Source organism: Tachypleus tridentatus, chromosome 12, assembly GCF_004210375.1.
Source record: "Tachypleus tridentatus isolate NWPU-2018 chromosome 12, ASM421037v1, whole genome shotgun sequence".
Taxonomy (NCBI): Eukaryota; Metazoa; Arthropoda; class Merostomata; order Xiphosura; family Limulidae; genus Tachypleus; species Tachypleus tridentatus.
This window is the reverse complement of record NC_134836.1, coordinates 52,504,770-52,523,494: the sequence shown is the minus strand read 5'-3', so window position 1 is coordinate 52,523,494 and position 18,725 is coordinate 52,504,770. Positions and strand designations below refer to the sequence as shown.

Genomic DNA, 18,725 nt, shown 5'->3' with positions numbered 1-18,725 from the left:
CAAATACACAAAAGTTAAATGAATTTCGAGAATCGTCTACGAGATGAGAGAGTTAGTGATTTGGCCCGGTATGGCCAGGTGGGTTAAGGCGTAATCTGAGGGTCGCGGATTCAAATCCCGATTGTTCTAAACATGCTCGCCCTTTCAGCCGTGGGGGCGTTATAATGTGACGGTCAACTATTCGTTGGTAAAAGAGTAGCCCAAGAGGTGGCGGTGGGTGGTGATGACTAGCTGCGTTCCCTCTAATCTTACACTGCTAAATTAGGAACGGCTAGCACGGATAGCCCTCGAGTTGCTTTGTGCGAAATTCAAAAACAAACAAACAAAACATTTAGTGATTGGAAAGTTATAATTCTGAATCTTATCTTCAAAAGTGATTTTTGTATTACGTATTTGTTTTGTGCTTAAAACTGACGTATCATATAAACATATAGGCCTACCATGGGATTATGGTTAAAGCATTCGACTACTAAGTTGCAAACCGTTAAATTGTAACCCATCATGAAAAACGTTCGTCTTATCAGCCTTGGAGGCGTTGTTATAAGATTATTAAACTTGATGTTCATTGCTAAAATAGTAGCTCAAATGGTGGCTATGCGTGTTGTTGACCTGCTCTCCTTCCTGATTTTATTACTTCGACATTAGGGTCAACTGTGTAAAAATATATCTTGAATAGCTTTGCTCATAATTAAACAAATGGGTTATATTAATATGGCAAAAATATTTCATATTTTACTTTTTTAATTATTTGTAGTGCACATTTTAAACTGTCGTTGCGATCTCTTAGGATATTTCTTTTAAAATAGAACTACGTTAACTCTTTCAATATGGGCTCGGTCAATTTGACCGACCACGTGACCTTTTGTAGTGCTTCAAAATCTTTAAAGATTTGATACTACTAGCTTTTAATATAATCTCGATTTCTACAAGGAATTTGGCAATATTTCAGTAAATATTGTAAGTTTTTCATTACAAAAAATCATATTTCTTAGTGACGTAATTTTAATGAACTAAAAATATATTTTCCTTGAATATATCGAGTATTTATTTTAAATGGTCCATGTGCAAAGTGATTTTCTTGTTAATAATAAAAATACTTTTCTTTATCCGAAAAATCTCAAATTTAATTTGTGCAATTTCTAGAATCTCGTAAATAAATTTCAAGTATTTGTTTTCAGTAAACATTGATATTTTACCTGTTGTTTTTTCTTCTCTAACACTATACAAAGTCAGTTAATTCGACTGACTTCATAAGCACGCTCCCCAGAGTTTTGTTTTGTTAGTTTTGGAATTTCGCACAAAGCTACTCGAGGGCTATCTGTGCTAGCCGTCCCTAATTTAGCAATGTAAGGCGAGAGGGAAGGCAGCTAGTCATCACCACCCACCGCCAACTCTTGGGCTATTATTTTACCAACGAAAAGTGGGATTGACCGTAACATTATAACGCCCCCACGGCTGGGAGGGCGCGAACCCTCGACCCTCAGATTACGAGGCGCACGCCTTAACGCGCTAGGCCATACCAAGCCCCCTCCACAGAGGAACAACTGTATATTTTTCTTAGTGACGAGAAATCCACTTGAAACAAAAATGTATCTCAGAACGGCTGGTACATTCTGAGATACAACTGTATGTCTGCGAACATACAATGCTGGAAACCAGGTTTCGATAATTGTGTAACTTTATGCTTAACTTCAAACAAACAGTCATAACCACATAAATCTAAATAAATCTAAATTATAATTTTCCTTTATAGAATAACTTCAAATGTAACATGAGAGTGAAATCCTTGTCGACCCTCCACTGGCGTAGCGGTATGTCTGCAGAATCATATCACTAAAAAACTGGTTTCTATACTCGTGGTGGGCAGAGCATTGTATATATTTGTGCTTAATTTCAAACGAACAATTGCATTCTTTACCCTATGTAGCTTTAAACTCGTAATAGTACAGACGCTTTTCTAATCAAGTTCTATTACCCTTTGACCCATTTATAAGTATTATTCTCACCAATATAAGTTACAAAATACATGGAGAACGTGCAGCTCGAATTACATTACCCGCGAGCTACTCGGTACTGTTCGTATGCGTGCTTCGTAAAATATTTTATTATTACTTGTTTCACCTAATCAAACTATAATTATCATAAAGATATTCTTACTTTTATATTTTAGCTGCTTTTGCATGAAAATTAAGAAATAAAGTCGTTGACCAAGTTCTGTAGGCTGTAGATGACAATTAACCCTACTTCTTATATTAATGGTAGAATTGCACCAAATAATTTTATTTAGTTAAATAATACACCAAAGAACACAAAATAATAACTTGTAAAGAAGCAGATACGTTTCTCCAACTATCACAATTATAACTTTCTAACTTCGCAAGAAGAGCCGTTACAAATTCATCTAAGCTGGTTGTTATTTTTCCCATGAGGACGAAGTTTGTACTAAAAACTAAACTGACAATTTTCTGTTAAAACACAACGTAATATAATATGCATTTAACAGATGAACACCTTGGCTTTCTATTGGTTATGCATAATAAATAATTAAACGTGAGAGAGAAGTATTAACAAATCCTGAAAGACGTGATGTCATAGGTAAGAGAGGGTCTGACTTTCTATTTGATATCTCTGTAGCCAAACAAAATTGAAAGCTAAACAAAAATGTTTTTTTTCTCAACAATGAAGATTTTATAGCGAGAAACTTACGTTGAATTCAGTACATATTAGAGAGTTGGTAAATTCAAGAGAAAAGATGGGATGCTTTTAAAAAATATGTCACACTAGAGGATATTCAGGATATATTTTAATATTGCCTCATAAAATTAATAACTTAAACTTATTATGTGTGGTATACTAATTGATACAACATAAACAACAAGTAATTTAGTAACTACTTAAATGTAAGCTACTGAACACTTGGGGTATGTTCAGTAAATGATGCCCTGGCAGATAGTGATAACTAAACTTATCTTGTAAACACAAGTTTCTCCATACTGTAACTGAACTTATCTTGAGAACACTAGTTTCTCCATACTGTAACTAAACTTATCTTGAGAACACTAGTTTCTCCATACTGTAACTAAACTTATCTTGTAAACATTAGTTTCTCCATACTGTAACTGAACTTATCTTGAGAACACTAGTTTCTCCATACTGTAACTGAACTTATCTTGAGAACACTAGTTTCTCCATACTGTAACTAAACTTATCTTGTAAACATTAGTTTCTCCATACTGTAACTGAACTTATCTTGAGAACACTAGTTTCTCCATACTGTAACTAAACTTATCTTGTAAACATTAGTTTCTCCGTACTGTAACTAAACTTATCTTGAGAACACTAGTTCCTCCATACTGTAACTAAACTTATCTTGTAAACACTAGTTCCTCCATACTGTAACTGAACTTATCTTGTAAACACTAGTTTCTCCATACTGTAACTAAACTTATCTTGAGAACACTAGTTCCTCCATACTGTAACTAAACTTATCTTGAGAACACGAGTTCCTCCATACTGTAACTAAACTTATCTTGAGAACACTAGTTCCTCCATACTGTAACTAAACTTATCTTGAGAACACTAGTTCCTCCATACTGTAACTAAACTTATCTTGAGAACACTAGTTCCTCCATACTGTAACTAAACTTATCTTGAGAACACTAGTTCCTCCATACTGTAACTAAACTTATCTTGAGAACACTAGTTCCTCCATACTGTAACTAAACTTATCTTGAGAACACTAGTTCCTCCATACTGTAACTAAACTTATCTTGAGAACACTAGTTCCTCCATACTGTAACTAAACTTATCTTGAGAACACTAGTTCCTCCATACTGTAACTAAACTTATCTTGAGAACACTAGTTCCTCCATACTGTAACTAAACTTATCTTGAGAACACTAGTTCCTCCATACTGTAACTGAACTTATCTTGTAAACACTAGTTTCTCCATACTGTAACTGAACTTATCTTGTAAACACTAGTTTCTCCATACTGTAACTAAACTTATCTTGAGAACACTAGTTTCTCCATACTGTAACTAAACTTATCTTGAGAACACTAGTTCCTCCATACTGTAACTAAACTTATCTTGAGAACACTAGTTCCTCCATACTGTAACTAAACTTATCTTGAGAACACTAGTTCCTCCATACTGTAACTAAACTTATCTTGTAAACACTAGTTCCTCCATACTGTAACTGAACTTATCTTGTAAACACTAGTTTCTCCATACTGTAACTAAACTTATCTTGAGAACACTAGTTTCTCCATACTGTAACTAAACTTATCTTGAGAACACTAGTTCCTCCATACTGTAACTAAACTTATCTTGAGAACACTAGTTTCTCCATACTGTAACTAAACTTATCTTGAGAACACTAGTTCCTCCATACTGTAACTGAACTTATCTTGTAAACACTAGTTTCTCCATACTGTAACTGAACTTATCTTGAGAACACTAGTTTCTCCATACTGTAACTAAATTTATCTTGTAAACACTAGTTTCTCCATACTGTAACTGAACTTATCTTGAGAACACTAGTTTCTCCATACTGTAACTAAACTTATCTTGTAAACATTAGTTTCTCCATACTGTAACTAAACTTATCTTGTAAACACTAGTTCCTCCATACTGTAACTGAACTTATCTTGTAAACATTAGTTTCTCCATACTGTAACTGAACTTATCTTGTAAACACTAGTTTCTCCATACTGTAACTAAACTTATCTTGTAAACATTAGTTTCTCCATACTGTAACTAAACTTATCTTGTAAACACTAGTTTCTCCATACTGTAACTGAACTTATCTTGAGAACACTAGTTTCTCCATACTGTAACTAAACTTATCTTGTAAACATTAGTTTCTCCACACTGTAACTGAACTTATCTCGTAAATAATAGTTTATCTGTGCTTTAACGTAATTCACTTTCTGGTCCGTGACTTCTTCATACAATAGCACAACTTTTAAAGACATCACTACACTAACCAGTCTTATGAATTTATGTACACATGAGTTTAACGTAGCACAGACTTGATCATTTCTAATTTAAAGAGAGAAATGCTCATCATTATAATGTGTCCAGAACGTCTTACAGAGCTGTTAATAATACTTTTAATTACGTTTGTAACATGTAATAGAACTTATCATTCTCAATTAGTTTTACTCACAAAGTTTATTTTAATGTTTATCTTCTCTCATACGCACGACATCTAACTAGCTTGTAATTCGTACCTAACACTACTGTTTATAAGTACTATCAATCATATGGAATCTCAAAGAAATATTTCCTTTTTTTACTGGTATATAAATTGCAGCTTACTGACCGTATTTACCTAACGTAGTACAACTCTCAACATAGAGTCTAGCTATCACTTCTGTTATCTACGAAGCAGCCCACATGACTTATAACCTATACCTACTCTCACAAATATAATGAATTACTGCTCGTTTCATAAAATAGCTTTGCCTAAGCTCCTAAGACTTATAACTGTGATACACTACTACGTATATTACATCTTATTTTGCAATTTAATGTGCCGTATTGTTATCAACATCTGATTTTTCAGACTTATAATCCTCTCATATTGCTAGATATAAGCACTTCACTATAATATTAATATCTAAAAGGTATCTCACTGAAGAACAAGTCTTTTTTTTTTTACTTATAAATCGATGATGAATCACATTGTTTTATATTATTTCTTTCTGTCACACGTACCTCATTTAGTCTAAATCGTTTATACGCACCAGTCTTTTATAATTGCATTTGGCTTGGATTCAGTCAGACTCGCTGTCCCTTACAAGCTGTCTAACCTGCTGTACTTTGTGTATAATGGTGGAGTTAACTTTCCAGTGTGGTTATATAACTCACTTCAACTAAAACCAATCGTTTCATAAAAGTTCTCGTGTTTACGGCTGCTTCAAGAAAGATTTCTAATAATAATCTTATATCCAAATAAAATATTAGCCTGAACACAAAAATGGAATAGCTTTTAAACGAACAATAACATTGTAGTTTAAAAAAAAAATGTTTCACACTGTAAATTATCGTGAACGTCGTAAAGTTTATATACCAATGATATTATTTGCGTAAAGTTACATAATGGGCAATTTGTGATGCACCAACCACGGGTATCGAAATCTGCTTTGGAGCACTATGTTTGTTTTGAATTTCGCGCAAAGCTACTCGAGAGCTATCTGCGCTAGCCGTCCCTAATTTAGCAGTGTAAGACTAGAGGGAAGGCAGCTAGTCATCACCACCAACCGTCAACTCTTGGGCTACTCTTTTACCAACGAATAGCGGTAATGATCGTCCCTTTATAACAACCCCACAGCTGAAAGAGCGAGCATATTTGGTGTGACGGGGATTCGAACCCGCGACCCTAGAATTACTAGTCGAGCGCCTTAACACGCTTGGCTATGCCAAGCCCAAGACGAGTGACCAGGAAGTTTGTTTTGTTTGTTTTTGAATTTCGCGTAAAGCTACTCGAGGGCTATCTGACCATGCTGGGCCTTTGGAACATTATAAGCCCCCAAATTTATCGCTGATACACTGGGTGGTCCATAGAATATACTCTGAGGTTTGTGTCATCAAACTTTTTGTGAACTACAGCCAAAAAGTTGGCTCAAAACTTGATTAATCCTGAATATAGTATTAATATATTATAACATTTCCTGTTAAAGCACGGATTTTTAGGGATTACGCTGAAATAACGAAGTGACATCTTAAGGAAGTCGCTGATAAGTACTTCAGAGACCTCTAACATAATTTGAGCCAGGATTAAAATTACGAAGTAACACGTTCAAGGAAAATAAATAATAAGAGCATTAGTGATGCAAACATAGACAGATAGGAACGCCTCCGCAATTAAGACATTCGCATACACGCTTCACAAAGGGTTTAACTGGATTCTTACTAACATTATCATCACAATCAGACGTCTAGAGTAACAAATACCCAGTGGATCACACAGGATTGCTTGTGAAGAATGACACGCACAGAAACGTTATTCCAATCTCTGAGGCTGTAACCGTACAACGGAACATTTTAAATCTTGAAGACGTTAATTTCATTTCACTTTTGTTTCGTGCGTCACTATAACTAAAAAAAAACACACCAAAGAGCCATATAAAACGCACCATCTAATTACTCTCGAGCCTTCATGATGACATCTTGAATACTTCTGTGTCACGTTTCAGTCCATCCTCTTCTATTAACAGTTATTTGTTTACGTAATCACCTTTCGATAAAACTTAATATCAATCATATCTACAAATGATTAATTGTATTACTTATACAATAAATATTTGTATTTACTGCTGTACTTTATACCTTGTTTGGCATGCTTAAATTGGTTTTGTACTATTATATTGTTCCACCATCAGCCTTTGTCCTTGAATTTAATGGATCTATATTGCTTCATTGTGGTCACTGTTTACATGCGCCATACTTTTCTCTACACAATAACATCACTGTTTTCTAAAGTTAAAAATAACGTGTGTTTTTTTATTTTACAATTGAGTATTTGTATTCTATGCTATAAGAAAGCAAACTAAAAATAACGTGTGTTTTTTTATTTTACAATTTAATATTTGTATTCTATGCTATAAAAAAGCAAACTCAAATATACGTCAATTGACGTCGAATGTTTAAACCTAATTAAAACAATGTAAGTTTAACAGCAACGATATATTTCAAAGTAATAATCTGAACACGAATTTTATCTCAAAATTTTGAAATTATAACAGTTTCTTGTTTTTCATTTACCAACAAATACAAGTGTAGGGTGTTCAGTAGTGTAGGCGTTTTAAAAAAAGGGATGAATGGCTGTTTATAGAATGGTTAGAGACATATAAAGGAGTTATAATCTATGTCGGTTACAATCACATATTAAAAGGGTATAAAGTTTCCAAGTGGAAACTGTTATAAACCTATGAAAATGTTAATATGAGCTCATGGTTGGTAATAATAGAAACAATGAAACAATAAATACAACACAGCTTTATCGAAAACACATTGATTGGGATTGTATAAAGTCAACTAAGGAAAAGAAAGATTGGTAGAAGTGATTTAGAACGGTTTTCCATATCAATATTGTCAGAGAGTCAACAGAAAGGATGTAATTTTATATTTATTGTTAACAACTAACGAGGTTCTGGTTCGAAGCACTGATGTATGAGAATATATGTGGATGAGTAATAAATTTATAATTAAGTTCATTATCTTGTTACATGTTAAGATAATAATAATTGAAATAATCAAAGCAGAATATGATGAATAATTTGTTCAAGGGTAATGTGCACATTTTTGTTTTCAAAAGTGTCAATTAAAGACAGACATGTTCTTAATAATAAAAAAACTGGATAACAGAAAAGGAGTAACGTAATTGTCTTTCACAAAACTTACAGGAGAAAACAGAGATAAGCTCCCTAAGTCACGAAATTGAAATTTGCAGATAGGTTTGAAGATTTATGGAACTAAATAAGAAAATAAGAAATTAGACTTGTGTTTAAAGAAAAGAAATCTAAAAATTGATTTTTATAGGATTTTTATAAGATATTTATAGGATTTTTATAAGATTTTTATAGGATTTTTATAAGATTTTTATAGGATCTTTATAAGATTTTTATAATATTTTTACAGGATTTTTATAAGATTTTTATAGGATTTTTATAGAATTTTTATAAGATTTTTATAGGATTTTTATAGGAATGCTGTTTCTTGTTCTTGTTTTTATAAGAATTCGAAACTGCTGAGCTATGAGAAGTCCTCTTCTATGCTAGTACAGCGGCAAGTTTTCGAATTTACGACGCTAATATCAGGGGTTCGATTCCCCTAGGTTGACACAGCAGATAGACCACTATGGCTTTGCGGAAACAGAACAAATACGCAAAAGAAGGAATTCGATGGAAAAAAGCAAAATATTGTTATTAATGGAGTTCAGTCAAAGTGTCCTCCTATCACTAGTGAGGTGCCTGTACGGGTCAGTGTTTAGACATATGGTTTTTCTCATTTATTTTAATGAAGTTAGGAGAGGCGTAATTTGCAAACCGTTGAATATTTTAGTTGTACTGAGAAACTGGTTCAGAGATAAACTTATTAGGGTGATTTCGTGGACGGAAGAATTATCTCTATAGGTTTGGCTTAATCTCTGTTTACTTATTTTGTTACGAAAACTAAAGGTGGAGAGACGATGATATTGAAGCTTACAGTGTAATCCATAAGACTGGTAAGATAAAAGTTTTTCATTTACTTGTACGGTATAATGAAAACAATTAGCAAAGATCTGTAAAAGAAAAAAAATATATCTGCACGTGTTCCTTTTAACAAAGCCACACCGGGCTATCTGCTGCGTCCACCGAGGAGAATCGAACGTTATAAATTCATAAACTTACCACTGTACTAACGGGAGACGAAAAAATATATGAACGTTTATGGTGGATTTATATGACTAACTTATCTGACAAGTTACCGCTCACAGTAGTGGAGATGGTTGTTACTTTGAACGAGTTTAAGAGAAGAGTCTTTTTTTTTTAGTAAATAATAGGTGGGGTTCAGTTTTTACTTTTCTCAAGAGTGGGTATGAAATAACAGTTTTAAAAAATCAACTGGTCCTTATGGATCTTATCTTACGTTTAAAAACAAAGTAGAAAAATCAAGTATTGTTAAGATTTTATCAGACGCATTTCCTCTCAAATAAAGTGCGAGTATATTGAATTGATATTAGATGTTTCAGATAAAACCGTTTGATTTGATTTGTTATCAAAGCTGGAACTACATCTCTGAGCAGCAGAAGTATTTTATTCTAAGCGGAAATAGTTTAAGCTGAACTGTTACATTTACAATAAACAAAGATGATGCTATCTGTTGGAATGAATGACCTTAATTTAAAAAAAAAATATGTATGTGTGTGTGTGAAAATGTGTATTTAAATTGACAATAACAAAAAATAGTTCTGAAGCCAAACCCATCACTTGCTACCGTATCATATCAGTTTCATAAAATTCCATCTCTCATCACTAATCCTAGCCATCCTACCACTTTGTGTCTAGATTATGCTTCATGTAGTAATGAAACGTTCACAGTTACTGATGAAAGGTTATAATTCTCTGAAACCGGTGTAATCCAGTAACAAGTGACGAATCGAGTGATAAATTAGGCTTCATATTTACACTAGTTCTAGTATTTAAAGGATTTTTCTCGTTGAATTATTCAAAATAGTAGATTAGTAGTGTGAGTGTTGAATTATTCAAAATAGTGAATTAGTAATGTGAGTGTTGAATTATTCAAAATAGTAAATTAGTAATGTGAGTGTTGAATTATTCAAAATAGTAAATTAGTAATGTGAGTGTTGAATTATTCAAAATAGTGAATTAGTAATGAGTGTTGAATTATTCAAAATAGTAAATTAGTAATGTGAGTGTTGAATTATTCAAAATAGTAGATTAGTAGTGTGAGTGTTGAATTATTCAAAATAGTAAATTAGTAATGTGAGTGTTGAATTATTCAAAATAGTGAATTAGTAATGTGAGTGTTGAATTATTCAAAATAGTAAATTAGTAATGTGAGTGTTGAATTATTCAAAATAGTGAATTAGTAATGTGAGTGTTGAATTATTCAAAATAGTAAATTAGTAATGTGAGTGTTGAATTATTCAAAATAGTAGATTAGTAGTGTGAGTGTTGAATTATTCAAAATAGTAAATTAGTAATGTGAGTGTTGAATTATTCAAAATAGTAGATTAGTAGTGTGAGTGTTAAATTATTCAAAATAGTAAATTAGTAGTGTGAGTGTTACACATTCTTCACATCCTATGTGAACATTAGAGTGAGTAAAAACTCAAAACATTATACATATAATAATTTATCAATTAATGAAATGTGGTGTAAAACCCAAATCAGTCAAACTGAAGACTTCTACTCTTTATAGAAGTCTGCACGTGTGTGTTGAAACAGTAAAACCCAAATCAGTCAAACTGAAGACTTCTACTTTTTATAGAAGTCTGCACGTGTGTGTTGAAACAGGTAATGAAAATTTTGATATTTCGTATTGTCAAACTGTAAGTATTTTGTTTGACACACGGGTCAAAAGACCAGGTCAGTGACGCCAAGGTTCAGCATAGTCGCTTCTAATTTAGAACAACTGAACTGAGTTATGATCGTGAGTCGAAGACAAACACTCCTTCTAAACAGTTGGCCGCTCAGTGACTCAGCGGTGTGTCTGTGGACTTACAATGCTAAAAACCGGGTTTCGATACCCGTGGTGGTCAGAGCACAGATAGTTCATTGTGTAGCTATGTGCGTAATTCAAAACAACGACACCTAAACGGTTTGTCTTAACCAAATAGCGTGATATAAGTGTCAGCTAAAAGAACGAATAGGTATGAACAACATGACCCAAACTCAAACCTTCCATCTTCAGGTCCTTAGTTCGATGAAAATAAGAAGTCATGTCACCAAGTTATTACGTCATTAAATTTATACTATATTTTTTGAATATTTGAAAGTCTTCTTTCTGACAGTTTTGACATAGACAAACTAATTAGGTCTCTGCTTATATAAAAAGTTTCTCACCAATTTCAATGTGAAACCACTTCGTCGTTTTATCAGAACTAAAAACTATCATTACACACATTAGTTTGAAAGCATCTGATATGTATATCAAAAGTAATAGTATTATTCGTAATGTTAAGCTGACATTCTAAATCAGCAAAAAATGTCATTTTTTCAGTGTTTTTTGTGAAATAAAATACTATAACTTACAATTCATTACATTTGTTTTTTTAGACCGGAAATACCAGGATGTACCTACTACTTTGGTCTACTGTCTATCTACTGTAAGATAAACCTTCTCTAACGTGAGTTCTGTACTTTATTTTTATATACATTCGATAAACTAAATTCAGTTTCTACTGAACACACATATGAGCGAATTTGAATATACTGTAAATACTTTGTCTATATACGTATAATGATTTTCAGTTTACGTAAAGAATCTCCCCACTGAAAGGTAAAATTTCTTTCAAGTATTATTATATTATGCTTTCAGCTGAAGTTAACAGTGAACATTCTCCACGTGAAACAGTATAACTTTATCATATATTGATCTTACAATTAGAGTAATAGGTCTTTCTATCGGGTAGCGGTACGTATTATTGATATGCCTGAGGTTTAAAAACACACATACGTTTTAAGATATTTTTATTTTATTTATTCATTTTTTATGCTGCTATACTTTTTCACATAAATAATAAAATAGAATTATGCGAGAGTTACTGTAAATGAAACAATCAAACCAAGGTAATTTTGCGACATGTGTGAAAACTCTAATAAGGCGTTCGAACAGTTTAACGTGGGAAATGACCCCTATGTAGATATTAAAGTGGAAAAGTTATATTTGATTTGTTTGTTTTTGAATTTCGCACAAAACTACACGAGGGCTATCTGTGCTAGCCGGCCTTAATTTAGCAGTGTAAGACTAGAGATTGACCGTCACATTTATAACGCCCCACGGCAGCTAGTCAGGATTCGAACCACCTTCACCGCCAACTCTTAGGCTACTGAATTTTATATTCATTTAATTTATTACTTTTGTTACTAACGTATAGTGGGATTGACCGTCACATTATAACGCCCCACGACTGAAAATTAATACTATAAATAAACAACCTTATAACACAAAAAATTTTGACGAGAATGTTTGGTGAAACGGGACAGAAAAGACGAGAATTCGAACCCTCGACCCTCGGATTACGAGTCGCACGCCTGGACACGCTTGACCACTTTGTTTCTCATTGACCTCAAACTCACACATCAAGTGACCTCAGTGTACCCGTGGGTATAAAAACTTGAATGTTGGCGCTGCGATCCCACTAGCTTACTGCTGAGCCGCTAGAGGACGTATTAATTTTGTGTAACGTAAATATGGTGCCTCGTTTTCTCTGGATAACAAAAATGATGGAAAGGTATTGCTTAATACAAATCAAAAATAGTCTTTTAAAAGTTACATTTCTCGACGCATCCAGAAAAAAAAGGTACTTTATAAATATTTCCAAGTAATACTTTGAATACTAAAGTCATTTTCAATTAAATGTAAGTCAGTTTTTATTCCATATGCAGTATGCGACGTAATGTCAGTTTGTACGACCTCATTATGTCCAGAAGGTCTAACGTGTAAAATCATTGAACTTATTTGAGTGTGGTCTAGGGATCTTCTAACCTTACCTTAAGCATTAAAAACTGAAAACGTCGATTTTATCTATGAAATATTTACAAAGTGAGATATTTAGTTAGATTTTCCTCATTTTCTGTCTTTTTCAATGGATCACACAATAGACTTTATAGTGTAACGAATAGATCATGCCTTAAATATATACTGTGTAACATAACACTAAACCTTATAGTAAATATAATATATATCATAATATCGTGATGCGTGATATAGCGTGAAAATTTCTCCACTCATAAGACAAGTAACTCGCCGAAAATATTGTTGTTTGTTAGGTTTGTTTGTTTTGGAATTTCGCAAAAAGCTACTCGAGGGCTATCTGTGCTAGCCGTCCCTAATTTAGCAGTGTAAGACTAGAGGGAAGGCAGCTAGTCATCACCACCCACCGCCAACTCTTGGGCTACTCTGTTACCAACGAATAGTGGGATTGACCCTCACATTATAACGCCCCCACGGCTGAAAGGGCGAGCATGTTCGGCGCGACGGGGATGCGAACCCGCGACCCTCAGATTACGAGTCGCACGCCTTAACACGCTTGGCCATGCCGGGCCTATGTTTGTTAGGAAAGCAAGTATTGTATATGAGATTTCTTTTGTTTGTGTGCAAAACATACATTTAATCTGTTTATCAATAATATGAAAAATCGCTTTTATATATTATAAAAATGGATAAAACGGTATAATTTTAATATCAAAGAGAAGCGATAACTAATCACTGATTACCTAGTTACTAGGTAACTAATCAATTTTTAAAAACTTGTGCGTGAGCGTATGTGTGTTTCTAACGTGTAAAAATAACAAGAAATACTAGAAAATTCACAGACACTTTTCACAGATCTTAAACGTTTTTTGCATTGTAATACGAGATGTCCATTGTTGCAGGCTATTGGGTAATCCATCTGGAGATTTTGCATTCAGAACGTGCATGTGACACGGTTGTTCTATATCCAAGCAACGTGCTTTGCACTTCGAGAGATTTTCCTTCAATTAATTATAGGATGCGGGAATTTTAACACTGAATAAATAATTAGGAATACTATTTTCATACTATTTGGAGTATCCGTCCTTTGGACGGAAGTTATGTGGATTTATAATTAAAGAAAGGTTATCTTAGGGCATGAAAAGTTGTTGAACTTGGATGTAATTGTAAAAAAAACACACACCAATAAATACTGTAAAACACAAAATGTGAAGCTCTAAGTTTGTTTGGGTCTTCCATTAATTCCAATTAACCTCCATACCAAATTTGGTGAAGATCCATTAAGAGAAAGTGAGGTAATGATAAAAATACGCAAAATTCAAAATGTAAACTTAAATTTTACATGTGTTTTTCCTTGGATCCAGTAAACTACCAAACTAACATCGGTGAATATTCATCTACAAGAAACAAAGTAGTTGTTAAAAGCGTAAAAAAATTGCTAAACAGAAAATTTGTTTTTCTTTGGTGAAAATCCATCTACACCCTGTGAAACAGTTACATGGACTGAAAACACACAGTACTATTATACTTATATTAGTTAAGTGTGTTATGTTGTTGAGTTATGTGAAGAAATACTGATGAATAAATAATTGCTACAATAATAACTATATATATATATTTTTATTGTCGAAAATATACTGTTACTAAAACCATTTGTTTTATCGAAAAGCCTTACAACGGGATATGTGCGCTCTGTAGACCTCGGGAAATAAAATCCCCCCCCTAATTTTGGGGTTGAAACTTCGTAAGACTGAATGAAAAATATATCTAGTTTTATTTTGGAGTCTAATTTCACTTTAAGTTGAGATTTCACGAACATCCATCGGTCACATTGAGAATCATGCTCGCACGAAACTATATTCTGAGAAAACGTATTAACTTAATAACCTTCATGCTGTAATGCTTATGCAACATTTTAACTAGATGAAGTTCAATAACCATCAAACTTTAATGCTTATGCAACATTTTAAGTAGATGAAGTTCAATTACAATCAAACTGTAATACTTATGCACCATATTAACTAAATGAAGTTCAATAACCTTCAAATTGTAATGCTTATGCAACATTTTAACTAGATAAATTCAATAACCCTCAAACTGTAGTGCTTATACAACATTTTAACTAGATGAAGTTCAATAACCTTCAAACTGTAGTGCTTATGCACCATTTTAACTAGATGAAGTACAATAACCTTCAAACTGTAGTGCTTATGCAACATTTTAACTAGATGAAGTTCAATAACCTTCAAACTGTAGTGCTTATGCAACATTTTAACTAGATGAAGTTCAATAACCTTCAAACTGTATGCTTATGCAACATTTTAACTAGATAAAGTTCAATAACCTTCAAACTTTAATGCTTATGCAACATTTAACTAGATGAAGTTCAATAACCTTCAAACTGTAATACTTATGTTACTCAACACTGTAAACAGTAATCTTTTCTCTAACATTAACATAAGGACATTTGATAAACCTGATCTTTCTTCTTTTTTTTTCATCGTACAAGTCGTCGCAGACATTAAGAATTAGAATGACAACACATGATGTTAAGATAACTTTGATCTTTAGTTGTATAAAACATCCTTGGATGGTATGTCGCATTTTGACAGTGAAAAATAAAACTTTCGTAAACACGTGAAGACAGTCTTAGAAATTTGGATTACAAACTAATTTAATCTTCTCTGCAGTATTATACGAATGTATAATCAAGTCAGCTTTACTGAACGCATTGTCTAGAAGAAAGGTTTTCTTTCAGGCTTTCACATAAACGGGTCGTTCTTAGCAAGATTAGAGCTATTATTTGTGCACGTTGCTATAATTACTCAAATAAAAAATGGTTTATCTGATAAACAAGCATATCTAATCGAGAAATATTTGGCACGTTCTTTCTAAAATCTTGTTGTTTTTTTGTCTCGGTCTCATTTTTGATGAGAACTGTAAACTTTGTCAAACTTAAGTCTCCTCAAAATCGATCTCAGACGCACGCGAGCTCTGTAGTGGTTCTTGTCTCCGCGGGAACTTCTGTCATCAAAGTTTACACATAAAAGACATGTTAACTGTTTTTCTTTTTTATAGTTTGCCCCCCAGTGGCTCAGCGGTATGTCTGAGAATACAACGCTAAAAACCGAATTTCGATACCCGTGGTGGGCAGAGCACAGATAGCCCATTCTATAGCTTTGTGCTTAATTCAAAACAACAACATTTTTACAATTCAGATATGTTTTTACTCGGTATTTTCAGTGGTAAAGTAATTCAAAGAAATACCGAATGAAAACACTAATGGCATGAACAAATACATCTAACAGTGGAAGAAAAAGTGGCTTTAATTACATAACGGATAAACCAGTACCCACAAGGTAAGATCAGTTTTATAAACTACTGGCAGTAAAGTATGTTTACTTACACTATGCCTGATCTACTGACCACAAGTGTAAATTCAGTTGGACCAATTTCAGTACCACCCTCAAATGTGCGAATTTCGGTTATCTACCCTCAAGATATTACCTGTACCAGTTCTCCTTCAAGATATACTCTGTACCAGTTCTGGAGCTATTATCATAAACGTGATATACAATATTCAGATTTTGACATATTGGCCCTTAAGTGTAGTTTTTTATAGCATAATCACTCTACTGCTTCCATTAAAGAGAACAAAACTTTTGTCAGCCTATTCAAAACATATTGGTTGGTTATTTTATAACGAAATAAACGATGACAACATTTTTTATTAACATGCTAATTGATATAAATTTGATTTTACTTTAAACGATGTATCATTTTCTTTAAAATGTTATAATATAATATTGGTGTCTCAATATAATATTGAAATTCAAAACAAACAAAAGAAAACAAACCATGATGCCATGTTTGAATTAATACTAAGTGAATGTAAACAAAGATAAATCTATATTGAAAGGAAATGCCCTGTTTACCATTTTATCCTTTAGTTGTAATAGTGTAACTGTTGAGTACCACTTTAAATAAAGCAGAAACATGCCAAACAAATCTCTTACGTTTGTAATTCAGCCTCTCAAACCAAACATTCGAGTCTAAACTTCGCCTACTAATGTTATAACACAGTGTTACTCAATATTTTCATCACAAATATATAAAGAACAATGTTCGGCAAAATTGTAATATTTATATCGAAACTAAGCTAAAACTGAGCTAGAATTAACATTGTATGTACGGTGGATTTTACTTTACAAATAACAACTGAACTCTGACAAACTTAGGTACAACGTATAATGAGTGAAAATGAAAGTAAATCCCCCCAGTGGCTCACCGGTATGTCTGCGGACTTACAACGCTAAAATCCAGGTTTCGATACCCATGGTTGGCAGAGCACAGATAGTCCCTTTGTGCTTAATTCAAAACAACAACAATAAAAGTAAAATGTATTCACTTTAAAAGTAGTTACATAAGGTTCTGTATTCAATATCTAAGTTTATTTATTCCATAGAAACAATAAACGTAACCATTTTTTTAATGAGTATCTAGTGGTACTTATGATTCTGATAGCTAAACATGGTACAAAGCGACTATTTAGTGATATACTATTTTTCAAAGATATAAAAGAAACTTCAAGCATCCCGCGAACTCTGTTACGAAATAGTCCATTTCAGGAAAGATAATCACACCAACAAATTTAAATAGGAATAAATACTTCATCTCTAATATTTTGTTAAATTTACTTAATGTTCAGATCATTCGAAGTGTAACTTAGTAACTGGGACGCTACGCCATCTAGTAGTTGTGTTACTTTTTTAGTTAAAAAGTTACAGAAAGCAAATAAACAACAAAAACGAGCCCAAATTAGTGCCCCAACTAAGTCTTTCCTTGTCAAAAATTTTGTTTTCAAAAAAACATTTCAAATTTAGAAAAACTCTCTTGAGATTATTTTGTTTTATTACCGCTTTAGTGTCTAAAGTCCGTCCTTCATTAAAAAATCTAAAGAAACAAATAACGTTATCTTTGAAATCGATTTTGTTTGTTTTTTTAAATTTCGCACAAAGGTACTCCAGGGCTATCTGCGCTAGCCCTCCCTAATTTAGCAGTGTAAGACTAGAGGGAAGGCAGCTAGTCATTACCACCTTCCGCCAACTCTTGGGCTACTCTTTTACCAACGAATAGTGGGATTGATCGTCACATTATAACGCCCCCACGGCTGAAAGGGCAAGCATGTTTGGCGCGACGGGGATGCAAACCTGCGACCCTCAGATTACGAGTCGCACGCCTTAACACGCTTGGCCATACCGGGCCTCTTTGTAATCGAATACTTACTTACTAAATAAGTATTACATTTATATACGTAAAAAACGACTGGTATAGCAAGAGAAATCACTATGTAGAGGAGCGAACAACGTTTCGACCTTCTTCGGTGACTCCACTTTTACATATATCATTTTCTTTATAAGACTGTATTTTAGCCTGTTGAGTCATCTGGGAAACAGATTCCAATCATGACAAGGAAGCGTCTGAAACTTTTCGATATTAGACAGTTCTGCAAGCC

At 33.2% G+C, this 18,725-nt stretch overlaps 1 protein-coding gene across 7 annotated transcripts in view; it reads right to left on the bottom strand.

Annotated features, from left to right (window-relative positions):
- Nucleotides 1–18,725, bottom strand: part of LOC143233333 (B-cell receptor CD22-like) — a 173,624-nt gene that overhangs the window by 115,042 nt on the left and 39,857 nt on the right. The window contains exon 1 of one of the 7 annotated variants that reach the window (XM_076469475.1): nt 16,617–16,636. The exons of the other annotated variants lie outside the window; for them this stretch is intronic. The gene's annotated coding sequence lies outside the window, so the exon portion shown is untranslated. Of the gene's footprint in view, nt 1–16,616; nt 16,637–18,725 lie in introns of those variants that run through there. 7 annotated transcript variants of the gene reach the window in all.